The sequence below is a fragment of the Mus caroli genome, unplaced genomic scaffold (genome assembly GCF_978045245.1).
Source record: "Mus caroli unplaced genomic scaffold, Mus_caroli_1 scaffold_1, whole genome shotgun sequence".
In the NCBI taxonomy this organism is placed as follows: Eukaryota; Metazoa; Chordata; class Mammalia; order Rodentia; family Muridae; genus Mus; species Mus caroli.
The window spans coordinates 62,055,858-62,069,782 of record NW_028227256.1 but is presented as its reverse complement, the minus strand read 5'-3'; the positions used below and the strand labels follow the sequence as shown (position 1 = coordinate 62,069,782).

At 42.1% G+C, this 13,925-nt stretch overlaps 1 protein-coding gene across 7 annotated transcripts in view; it reads right to left on the bottom strand.

Moving 5' to 3' along the window:
- Positions 1 to 13,925, bottom strand: part of Pikfyve (phosphoinositide kinase, FYVE-type zinc finger containing) — a 98,812-nt gene that overhangs the window by 62,760 nt on the left and 22,127 nt on the right. The window lies entirely within an intron of this gene.

The following is a 13,925-nucleotide window of genomic DNA, read 5'->3' as shown; positions in this document are numbered from 1 at the left end:
ACTGAAGAAAAGGAGGGAAGAACACCAGAAACTACTAATTGACTTAAAAAATTTGAAGTTTTGGGCTGGTGAGATGGCTCAGTGGGTAAGAGCACCCGACTGCTCTTCCGAAGGTCCGAGGTTCAAATCCCAGCAACCACATGGTGGCTCACAACCATCCGTAACGAGATCTGGCGCCCACTTCTGGAGTGTCTGAAGACAGCTGCAGTGTACTTACATAAAATAAAAATAAATAAATCTTTAAAAAAAAAATTTGAAGTTTTAAATATTATGGAAAAAAATTATACAGTATGCATATTAGTAGTATTTCAAAGGAAACACAAACAAACTCTGCTTGTAAAAAATACTGGAAAGTCATTTTTCTGAGAAAAATAAAAAATAACAACTATATTAAAAAAATAACCTCGCATATCTGGATTAGAAGAAATATAGTCTGAATGCCAAATCTAGCCTGCCCCTGTTTTGAAATACCAAGGAACTAAGAATAATCAGTTTTATAGAGAACATCCTGCAGTTAATCTGATGGGAACACTAATCATGAACCCTGACTAAGGAGAATGTTATGACTCAAGAAAGAACTCTTTTTCTTCTCATTAGTAGGCCTATACCATGCTCAAATATTATTATAAATTTATTTCATCAGTAAAAAGTCATAGGAAATCTGTTTCCTCTCATTATGCAAGTATTCACATGTATCTTTAATTCTGCCTCTATGCAATGCTATCATGACTTATATATCATATATCAATTATCACCAAGCTTTATTCATTTTTAATATAACTGAAGATTTTCAGTAAAAACTACAAAATGAACAAAAAAATGAAATCAAACTTCAGCTTCAATAGAAAGGATAGAAAGAAACTTCACTACACACCACGTGGTGATGGTTTGAATATGCTTGACCCAAGAAGTGGTACTATTAGCAAGTGTGGCCATATTGGAGGCAGTGTGTTAGTATGGGGGTGGACATTGAGAGAGCTTCCTCTTAGCTGCCTGAGGATGCCAGTCTTTTTCTGTTTGCCTACAGAACAAGGTGTAGGACTCTCAGCTCCTTCTCCAGAGCCATGCCTACCTGGATGCTGCCATGCTTCTCCTCACCTTGATAATGGACAGAACCCACCTATAAGTTAGCCCCAAATAAATGTTGTCCTTTATAAGAATCAGCCTGATGACCAAACCTGATGACCAGCATTCAAATGTTGGAACCCACATGGTAGAATAAGAGTTATCCTCTCATCTTCATGTATGCTGTAGCATGTGTAGCATGTGCATATACACATACAAATAATAATAATAAATATATAAATCTAAAACTTTTTGGTTGTTCTGTATTAATTTTTTAAGACAGGGTTTCTCCATTTGTCCTGGCTATCCTAGAACTTGCTGTGTAGACCAGGCTGGCCACAAACTCAGAGGATCTGCCTGCCTCTGCCTTCTAAGGGCTGGGGTTAAAAGTATGTGCCACCACCACCTGGGTAAATGTAAAATAATTTTTAAATCAAAAATCAGTGATAAAGCTGAGCGTGGTGGCACATACCTTTAATTCTAGCCCTCGGGAGGCAGAGGCAAGTAGATCTCTGTGAATCTGAGGCCAGCAGAGCAAGGTGTAGTTAGCCAAGGCTAAACAAAGAAACCCTGTCTTGGAAAAAAAAATAATAATAATCAGGGATAAAGAAATTTAACTAACTTTATTCCTTTAATAGTAAGAGGTTCCATTCAAAATCCTAGGTCTCAGATGAAAGTTCATTCTCTGTGCATTATAAAGACGAAATCACTTTAAAATAAGAAATCATTCACAGGTCATTAACACAGAGTTAATAACAAGCAATTACTCACTTCTTGACATTTTCTTTCAGTGAAAATCTGTCACTGTATCTTATTCAACTAATTTAAGTCTATTCCACAGGAAGTACATTCATTCATGCTGCCTGATTCTGTAACATTGCAGTAATTCCTGAATGCACTCTAATATAGTGGCATCAAGAATAAAAGAAAATTAGTTAACTTTGCTGTCAAAAAGCTCTAGTAAATACGCTATGGCAAGGATGCTAATTTAACTTTAGTATTAACTGACTCAATTCTATAGCCTGAAGATCTCCACCAATCTTCACATCAACCCAAGCACAGGGAGACACAACTGTGTACCAGCAAGCTTAACTGTGTACGTGCTGGTGAGAATACTGTGCTGTATCTGACCTTTTAAAACCTGCCTCAGCTCTACATTCCTCCGGTGCATGTCCCTCCTCTATACAGCAAAACTTCCATCCCCAGTTCTTCCTTTTTCTCTGTTTGATGAACAACCACTGAGATTGTCTATTATGGTCATCAGTGTTGGTTTAAATCCAATGCTCAGCTTTAACTCATCTTATTCACTATCTCAGCATGAACTCTTGCCTCACTGAACACCTTTCTTCCTTTGGCAGCTAACACAAAAGCCCTCCTGGCTATGTCTCACCTCACTAGCCTCCCCAGCTCAGTCTCCTCTTCCTGTTCCTCTTTACTTCCCCATCTCAAGGCTTGGTTCCATCCCCCCACCCCCAACCCCATCACATTCTCTTTCCTGATGAGCTGTACCATAGCTTTACACCATTCACTGCTCTAAACTTGTCTTATCTGACATCTTTCTTGGATGGTATCTCAAATTCAACACATCTAAAATCCAACTGTCACATGCCTCCAGCTTCCATCCTCATTTCAGTAAACAGCAGTGTCATACTTAAGCTGCTGGGGTCAAAAATCCTTACACATCTTTGGTGTCCTTTCTTGTTTAGCCTACACTCCATACAACCAATATCCATCTAGAATCTGTCCTCTTCTCATGGGTTCATGTTCCCTCCCCTCACTTCAATGATGATCTAAGTATATTCCCCAGCCTGGACTGCTGATTGCGGTACCAGCTTCTACTCTTTATGTCCTTTAATGCACTCACTGGAGAGGCCAGACACCCTTTTAAAGTGATGAGACACCACTGCACACCTATTACAAAACACAGGCAGCAGCAATGCTGGCAATAGTTTGGAACTCTCATGAACTGCCGGTGGAAATGCAAAACGGCATTACCAGTTTGATAGACAGTTTGGTAAACCTTTACAAATTAAACATGGATCCCGCAATCATGCTTCTTGGTATTTATGCAAATGAACTTAAAACTACATCCACACACAACAAAATTACACAGAGCTGAGTAAGGTAACATTCACCTTTAATCTCAACATTCAGGAGACTGAAACACTTCGATCTCTATAAATTCTCAAATGGACAGAGTAACACACACACCCAAAATTACACACAGATGTTCACAGGCTTCTATGTAATTGCCAAACATAGAAATCAACCAGTCTAGATGACACATCTAGAAAATGGAATATTGCCTAGCAATAAAGAAAAACATGTAGTAAGTTATGAAAACAGAGGTAACTGAAACAAATCATTGTTTTTACATACATGTTGTATGATTTTGAGTAAAATTGTTACTATCAAGCCAAAATTGCTATTTAAACAAAAAGGTATTCTCAGCTGGATGTAGTAGTCCGTGCCTACAAACCCAACACTTGGGAAGCTGAGATAGGATAATCATGAAGTAGAAGCCAGCCTGATCAGCTACACAGTGAGTTTCAGAGAAGCAAGATCCTGCTTCAAAAATGCATTTTTTTTTAAATCTATTAACTAAAGAAAAAACTATGACTCTATTCTTGGATGATTTTTTCCTTAGTTTATTAAATTATTCACTTTGTATCCCAATCACAACCCCTCCCTCCTCTCCCCCCAGTCCCATCCTCACAAATCCCTCATCCAAATACCCCCTCTCCTTCTCCACAGAAGATGATGCCCCCATGAGTACTAATCCTCCCTGGATACATCAAGTTAGAGCAGCAGTAAGCACTTTCTCTGAGGATGTGAGCACTGAGGCCCAACAAGGCAGTTCAGCTAGGGAAAAGGAATCTAAAGGCAGGCAACAGAGTCAGATACAGCCTCCACTCCAATTGTTAGGAGCCCCACATGGAGACTAAGCTGCACATCTGCGAAATATGTGTAAGAAACCTAACTAGAGCCAGTCCATGCATATTCTTTAATTGGTGGTTCAGTCTCTATGAGTCCCCATGGGCCCATGTTAGTTGACTATAGATCCTGTGGTGTCCTTGACCACGCCCTCCCGCCCCAGCTTCCTCAATTCATTCCCTATTCTTCCACAAGACTCCCCAAGCTCAAGCTCTGCCTACTGTTTGGCTGTAGGAGTCTGCATCTGTTTCCATCTGTTACCAGAGGAAGCCTTGATGAGACCTGTTTAGCTATATAGAAGGGATGGTGTAATATGGCTTCTTGCCCCTAGAACAGAGCCAGCAGGGCATGTGCCTCCATGAGTGTTGATGGTTGCTGATCATGACATTTATTTGTATAAAAATATTTATATATTACTTCATGGAAAACCCTGCCAAGGTTAATGGGAAATATTGTCCCAGCAAAGGTTATCGAAGAATATCCTCTCTACCAAGGTTTATGACTCTATGATAATCAAAGACAGTGTGAGTCAGGGATTGAGGATGTGGCTAATGTTTCAGCAAAATGGTAAACACTGAGATCTTCAGGACAGCCCTAAGGCTGTAGGAAAGAACTCTGAAAACATGAGTTCAAAAATATGTAATCTCTCAACTATGCAAAATATAAGGATACAATATGAATTATACAAGGAGCTTCACAGACCTAAAGAGCAGAGAGCAGCTACACTGTGAGCCAGCTTGTCAGAAAGATACAAAGGCAGGCAGATACAAGGCAGGCAGATTCCTGAGTTCAAGGCCAGCCTGGGACAGAGTGAGGTTAGGCCTGGCTGTGATAGCAGGGCTGCCTATCTCAGAGTGAGATCCCACCCAGCTAGCTTATCTGTGCTTACAAAGGCAGGCAGATCTCTGGATTTATTTGCAATGTAAAAAAAAAAAAAAAAAAAAAGAAAGAAAGAAAGAAAGAAAGAGCTGAGACTGCATTAGTTAGGGAAGCAGAAACCAGCCTGAGTAGGGCCACAGGCCTCATCCGGCCGGATCAGCGCCTGGGTAGCGGGAGCGCAGGGTTGCCTGACACCCGCCAGCTACCCACGACCCCCGCCGCAGGATTTTGGGACTGCTGGTGAGTGGAACACAGCTTCTGCTCCAGTCCAATCACGCGGGACCTGAGACTGCTCTGGTTGGGGAGAGAGAAATCCGGCCCACACAGGGCCACAAGCCTCTTCCGGTCAGAAAAGCACCTGAGCAGCTGGGGCGCAGGGTCTGCTGACACTCGCCAACTGCCCACAACACCCGACACAGGATCTTAAGACTTCTGGTGAGGGGAGCACAGCTTCTGCTCCAATCCAATTGCGCGGGACCTGAGACTGCATTAGTTAGGGAAGCAGAAACCGGCCTGAGTAGGACCACAGGCCTCATCCGGCTGGATCAGCGCCGGGGTAGCGGGAGCGCAGGGTTGCCTGACACCCGCCAGCTACCCACGACCCCCGCCGCAGGATTTTGGGACTGCTGGTGAGTGGAACACAGCTTCTGCTCCAATCCAATTGCGCGGGACCTGAGACTGCATTAGTTAGGGAAGCAGAAACCGGCCTGAGTAGGGCCACAGGCCTCACCCGGCCGGATCAGCACCAGGGTAGCGGGAGCGCAGGGTTGCCTGACACCCGCCAGCTACCCACGACCCCCGCCGCAGGATTTTGGGACTGCTGGTGAGTGGAACACAGCTTCTGCTCCAGTCCAATCACGCGGGACCTGAGACTGCTCTGGTTGGGGAGAGAGAAATCCGGCCCACACAGGGCCACAAGCCTCTTCCGGTCAGAAAAGCACCTGAGCAGCTGGGGCGCAGGGTCTGCTGACACTCGCCAACTGCCCACAACACCCGCCACAGGATCTTAAGACTTCTGGTGAGGGGAGCACAGCTTCTGCTCCAATCCAATTGCGCGGGACCTGAGACTGCATTAGTTAGGGAAGCAGAAACCAGCCTGAGTAGGGCCACAGGCCTCACCCGGCCGGATCAGCGCCAGCGTAGCGGGAGCGCAGGGTTGCCTGACACCCGCCAGCTACCCACGACCCCCGCCGCAGGATTTTGGGACTGCTGGTGAGTGGAACACAGCTTCTGCTCCAATCTTTAAATAGTGACAACGATAACAACTAACCCCAGAGATTAACAGATGGCGAAAGGTAAACGTAATAATCTTACTAACAGAAACCAAGACCACTCACCATCATCAGAACCCAGCACCCCCACTTCACCCAGTCCAGGGCACCCCAACACACCGGAAAAGCTAGACACGGATTTAAAAGCATATCTCCTGATGATGATAGAGGACTTCAAGAAGGACGTTAATAACACACTTAAAGAAATGCAGGAGAACACTGCTAAAAAGGAAGAAGACAATAAAGAGGAAGCACAAAAATCCCTTAAAGAATTGCAGGAGAACACTGCTAAAGAGTTACAAATCCTTAAAGAAAAACATGATAACATAATCAAACAGGTAGAAGTCCTTACAGAAAAACAGGAAAACACATCCAAACAGATGATGGAAATGAACAAAACCATACTAGACCTAAAAAGGGAAGTAGACACAATAAAGAAAACCCAAAATGAGGCAACACTGGAGATAGAAACCCTAGGAAAGAAATCTGGAACCATAGATGCAAGCATCAGCAACAGAATACAAGAGATGGAAGAGAGAATCTCAGGTGCAGAAGATTCCATAGAGAACATCGGCACAACAATCAAGGAAAATGTAAAATGCAAAAAGATCCTAACTCAAAACATCCAAGAAATCCAGGACGCAATGAGAAGACCAAACCTACGGATAATAGGAGTGGATGAGAATGAAGATTTTCAACTCAAAGGACCAGCGAACATCTTCAACAAAATTATAGAAGAAAACTTCCCAAATCTAAAGAAAGAGATGCCCATGAACATACAAGAAGCCTACAGAACTCCAAATAGACTGGATCAGAAAAGAAATACCTCCCGACACATAATAATCAGAGCAACAAATGCTCTAAATAAAGATAGAATACTAAAAGCAGTAAGAGAAAAAGGCCAAGTAACATATAAAGGCAAGCCTATCAGAATTACACCAGATTTTTCACCAGAGACTATGAAAGCCAGAAGATCCTGGACAGATGTTATACAGACACTAAAAGAACACAAATTCCAGCCCAGGCTACTATACCCAGCCAAACTCTCAATTAACATAGATGGAGAAACCAAAGTATTCCACGACAAAACCAAATTCACACATTATCTCTCCACGAATCCAGCCCTTCAAAGGATAATAACAGAAAAAAACCAATACAAGGACAGGAACCACGCCCTAGAAACAACAAGAAGGTAATCCCTCAACAAACCTAAAAGAAGACAGCCACAAGAACAAAATGCCAACTTTAACATCAAAAATAACAGGAATCACCAATTTCTTTTCCTTAATATCTCTTAATATCAATGGACTCAACTCCCCGATAAAAAGACATAGACTAACAAACTGGCTACACAAACAAGACCCAACATTTTGCTGCTTACAGGAAACTCATCTCAGAGAAAAGGATAGACACTACCTCAGAATGAAAGGCTGGAAAACAATTCTCCAAGCAAATGGCATGAAGAAACAAGCTGGAGTAGCCATTCTAATATCTGATAAGATTGACTTCCAACCCAAAGTCATTAAAAAAGACAGGGAGGGACATTTCATACTCATCAAAGGTAAAATCCTCCAAGAGGAACTATCAATCCTGAATATCTATGCTCCAAATACAAAGGCAGCCACATTCATTAAAGAAACTTTAGTAAATCTCAAAGCACACATTGCACCTCATACAATAATAGTGGGAGACTTCAACACACCACTTTCACCAATGGACAGATCATGGAAACAGAAACTAAACAGGGACACAGTGAAACTAAGAGAAATTATGAATCAAATGGATCTGGCAGATATCTACAGAACATTCTATCCTAAAACAAAAGGATATACCTTCTTCTCAGCACCTCATGGTACCTTCTCCAAAATTGACCACATAATTGGTCACAAAACAGGCCTCAACAGATATAAAAATATTGAAATTGTCCCATGCATCCTATCAGATCACCATGGACTAAGGCTGATCTTCAATAACAAAATAAATAATAGAAAGCCCACCTTCACGTGGAAACTGAACAACACTCTTCTCAATGATACCTTGGTCAAGGAAGGAATAAAGAAAGAAATTAAGGACTTTTTAGAGTTCAATGAAAATGAAGCCACAACATACCCAAACTTATGGGACGCAATGAAAGCATTTTTAAGAGGAAAACTCATAGCTCTGAGTGCCTCCAAAAGGAAACTAGAGAGAGCACACATTAGCAGCTTGACAACACACCTAAAAGCACTAGAACAAAAGGAAGCAAATTCACCCAAGAGGAGTAGACGGCAGGAAATAATCAAACTCAGGGGTGAAATCAACCAAGTGGAAACAAGAAAAACTATTCAAAGAATCAACCAATCAAGGAGCTGGTTCTTTGAGAAAATCAACAAGATAGATAAACCCTTAGCCAGACTCACTAGAGGGCACAGGGAAAGCATCCTAATTAACAAAATCAGAAATGAAAAAGGAGACATAACAACAGATCCTGAAGACATCCAAAACACCATCAGATCCTTCTACCAAAGGCTATACTCAACAAAACTGGAGAACCTGGATGAAATGGACAAGTTCCTAGACAGATACCAGGTACCAAAGTTGAATCAAGATCAGGTTAATGATCTAAACAGCCCTATATCCCCCAAAGAAATAGAAGCAGTCATTAATAGTCTCCCAACTAAAAAAAGCCCAGGACCAGATGGGTTTAGTGCAGAGTTCTATCAGACCTTCAAAGAAGATCTAATCCCAGTTCTTCACAAACTATTCCACAAAATAGAAACAGAAGGTACTCTACCCAACTCATTCTATGAAGCCACAATTACTCTGATACCTAAACCACAAAAAGACCCAACAAAGATAGAAAACTTCAGACCAATATCCCTTATGAATATTGATGCAAAAATCCTCAATAAAGTTCTTGCTAACCGAATCCAAGAACACATCAAAACAATCATCCATCCTGACCAAGTAGGTTTCATCCCAGGGATGCAGGGATGGTTCAATATACGGAAATCCATCAACGTAATCCAGTATATAAACAAACTCAAAGATAAAAACCACATGGTCATCTCCTTAGATGCGGAAAAAGCATTTGACAAGATCCAACACCCATTCATGATAAAAGTCTTGGAAAGATCAGGAATTCAAGGCCCATACCTAAACATGATAAAAGCAATCTACAGCAAACCAGTAGCCAACATCAAAGTAAATGGTGAGAAGCTTGAAGCAATCCCTCTAAAATCAGGGACTAGACAAGGCTGTCCACTTTCTCCATACCTATTCAACATTGTACTTGAAGTCCTAGCCAGAGCAATTCGACAACAAAAGGAGATCAAAGGGATACAAATTGGAAAAGAGGAAGTCAAAATATCACTTTTTGCAGATGATATGATAGTATATATAAGTGACCCTAAAAATTCCACCAGAGAACTCCTAAGCCTGATAAACAGCTTCGGTGAAGTAGCTGGATATAAAATTAACTCAAACAAATCAATGGCCTTTCTCTACACAAAGAATAAACAGGCTGAGAAAGAAATTAGGGAAACAACACCCTTCTCAATAGTCACAAATAATATAAAATATCTTGGCGTGACTCTAACTAAGGAAGTGAAAGATCTGTATAATAAAAACTTCAAGTCTCTGAAGAAAGAAATTATAGAAGATCTCAGAAGATGGAAAGATCTCCCATGCTCATGGATTGGCAGGATCAACATTGTAAAAATGGCTATCTTGCCAAAAGCAATCTACAGATTCAATGCAATCCCCATCAAAATTCCAAATCAATTCTTCAACGAATTAGAAAGTGCAATCTGCAAATTCATCTGGAATAACAAAAAACCTAGGATAGCAAAAACTCTTCTCAAGGATAAAAGAACCTCTGGTGGAATCACCATGCCGGACCTAAAGCTCTACTACAGAGCAATTGTGATAAAAACTGCATGGTACTGGTATAGTGACAGACAAATAGACCAATGGAATAGAATTGAAGACCCAGAAATGAACCCACACACCTATGGTCACTTGATCTTCGACAAGGGAGCTAAAAACATCCAGTGGAAGAAAGACAGCATTTTCAACAAATGGTGCTGGCACAACTGGTTGTTAACATGTAGAAGAATGCGAATCGATCCATTCCTATCTCCTTGTACTAAGGTCAAGTCTAAGTGGATCAAGGAACTTCACATAAAACCAGAGACACTGAAACTTATAGAGGAGAAAGTGGGGAAAAGCCTTGAAGATATGGGCACAGGGGAAAAATTCCTGAATAGAACAGTAATGGCTTGTGCTGTAAGATCGAGAATTGACAAGTGGGACCTCATGAAGCTACAAAGCTTCTGCAAGGCTAAAGACACCATCAATAAGACAAAAAAACCACCAACAGATTGGGAAAGGATCTTCACCTATCCTAAATCAGATAAGGGACTAATATCCAATATATATAAAGAACTCAAGAAGGTGGACTCCAGAAAGTCAAATAACCCCATTAAAAAATGGGGCTCAGAACTGAACAAAGAATTCTCACCTGAGGAATACCGAATGGCAGAGAAGCACCTGAAAAAATGTTCAACATCCTTAATCATCAGGGAAATGCAAATCAAAACAACCCTGAGATTCCACCTCACACCAGTCAGAATGGCTAAGATCAAAAATTCAGGTGACAGCAGATGCTGGCGAGGATGTGGAGAAAGAGGAACACTCCTCCATTGTTGGTGGGATTGCAAGCTTGTACAACCACTCTGGAAATCAGTCTGGCGGTTCCTCAGAAAATTGGACATAGTACTACCGGAGGATCCAGCAATACCTCTCCTGGGCATATATCCAGAAGATGTCCCAACCGGTAAAAAGGACACATGCTCCACTATGTTCATAGCAGCCCTATTTATAATAGCCAGAAGCTGGAAAGAACCCAGATGTCCCTCAACAGAGGAATGGATACAGAAATTATGGTACATTTACACAATGGAGTACTACTCAGCTATTAAAAAGAATGAATTTATGAAATTCCTAGCCAAATGGATGGACCTGGAGGGCATCATCTTGAGTGAAGTAACACAATCACAAAAGAACTCACACAATATGTATTCATTGATAAGTGGATATTAGCCCAAAACTTAGGATACCCAAGATATAAGATACAATTTGCTAAACGCATGAAACTCAAGAAGAATGAAGACCAAAGTGTGGACACTGTGCACCTTCTTAGAATTGGGAACAAAACACCCAGGGAAGGAGCTACAGAGACAAAGTTCGTAGCTGTGATGAAAGGATGGACCATTTAGAGACTGCTGTATCCAGGGATCCGTCCCATAATCAGCTTCTAAACGCTGACACCATTGCATACACTAGCAAGATCTTGCTGAAAGGACCCAAATATAGCTGTCTCTTGTGAGACGATGCCGGGGCCTAGCAAACACAGGAGTGGATGTTCACAGTCAGCTATTGGATGTATCACAGGGCTCCCAATGGAGAAGCTAGAGAAAGTACCCAAGGAGCTAAAGGGATCTGCAACCCTATTGTTGGAACAACATGATGTACTAACCGGAACCCTGGAGCTCTTGTCTCTAGCTGCATATGTATCGAAAGATGGCCTAGTCGGCCATCAATGGAAAGAGAGGCCCATTGGACTTGCAAACTTTATATGCCCCAATATAGGGGAATGCCAGGGCCAAAAGAATGGGAATGGGTGGGTAGGGAAGTGGGGGGCGCTATGGGGGACTTTTGGGATAGTATTGGAAATGTAATTGAGGAAATTATGTAATAAAAATATTAAAAAAAAAAAAAAAAAAAAAAAAGAAAGAAAGAAAGAAAGAAAGAAAGAAAGAAAGAAAGAAAGAAAGAAAAAAAAATGTCTTGCTGTCTTATACTAAAAATCCGGGCCATCGGGTCATGGAATGTTAATTTGTGAGATAATCAAAAGGAACCCGGAGTAAATAACTGAATTGGTATGTAAATAAAAGACTGGACCTTGGTCTGGAGAGCTGAGCTCTATGGATGAGCTGTATCTCCAGAGAAAATGTCTCTAGCAAAACACGGGCCATCAGCCTGTACCTACAATTTGACTTTCAAGTCATTCTTTTGCCACTCTTAACATCCCTTCCTCAGAACCCCTCTCCAAGCCAAGCCTGGGCCTTAGCAAAGCCTCACAGGAGACAGTCATCCTAGACTCCTGTCTGCAAACATAGCATAGTACCATTAATAATGTCAGAGGTTGGCTCTCTCCCATGGGACCAGTCATTGGTTGCCCATTCCCTTAATCTCTGTTCCATCTTTATCCCTGCACATCATATAGGCAAACAAATTCTGGGTCAAAGGTTTTGTGGGTGGGTTGGAGTCCCTACCTCCCTCCGATAGAAGTCCCAACTAGCTAAAGAGGTGGCATTTCTGTCTCTGTATCCCAGCTGCTAGGGCTCTCAACTAGGGTCACCCCTATAGACTCCTGGGAGCCTCCCTGTCCCAGGTCTCCAGCTTGTCCCAGAGATACCCCACCATCTATTTCCATTTTCTTTCCCAGCCCATACCCACCCTCCTCCCCAGATTTGATCCCTACCCCCATTCCATACAGTTCCCTCCTTCCCTCCACCTTCAATGGCTATTTTATTTCCCCTTCTGAGTGAAGATTCAAGACTCTTCCCTTGAGCCCTCCTTGTTACTTAGCTTCTTTGAGTCTGTGGATTGTAGCACATTTATCCTGTACTTCATGGCTAATGTCCACTCATAAGTGAATACATACCAAGCGAGTCTTTCTGGGTCTGGGTTACCCCACTCAGGATAGTATCTTCTAGTTCTATACATTTGCCTGCAGACCTCATAATGTCTTTGTTTTTAATAGCTGAGTAGTACTCGATTGTATAAATGTACCACATTTTCTTTATCCATTCTTCAGTTAAAGGACATCTAGGCTCTTACAGTTTCTAGTCACTATGAATAAAGCTGCTATGAACATAGTTGAGCAAGTGTCCATGTGCTACAGTGGGGCATCTTTTAGTATATGCCCAGGAGTGGTACAGCTGAGTCTAGAGGTAGAACTATTCCCAATTTTCTGAGAAACTGCCAAATTGATTTCCAAAGTGGTTGTACAAGTTTGCACTACACCAGCAATGGAGGACTGTTCCTCCTGCTCCACATATGCTCACTAGCATGTGTTGTCACTTGAGTTTTTGATCTAGTCCATTCTGGCAGGTGTAAGATGGACTCTTAGAGTCATTTTGACTTGCATTTCCCTGATAACTAAGAACACTGAACATTTATCTTTTTACCATTTATTTATTTATTTATTTATTTATTTATTTACTTATTTATTTTAAACTCCAGATTTTTCCCCCTCCCGGTCCACCCTCCAGATGTTCTTTCTACATCCCATACCTCCTCCCTGCACCCTCCTTCCCCATCTCCACAAGGATGTCCCCACCCACCACCAGACCTCTAAACTCTCTGGGGCCTCCAGCCTCTTGAGGGTTAGGTGCATCTTTTCTGACTGAACCCAGATCCGGCAGTCCACTGCTGTGTATGTGTTGGGGGCCTCATATCAGTTGGTGTACACTGCCTGGTTGGTGGTCCAGTGTTAGTGCGATCTCAGGGGTCCAGATTAATTGAGATTGCTGATCCTCCTACAGGGTCACTTTCCTCCTCGGCTTCTTCCAGCTTTTCCCTAATTCAACCACAGGGGTCAGCAGCTTCTGTCCATTGGCTGGGTGCAAATATCTGCATCTGACTCTTTCAGCTGCTTAATGCAGTTTTTCGGAGGACAGCCATAATAGGTCCCTTTTTTGAGTGCTCCATAGCCTCAGTCATAGTGTC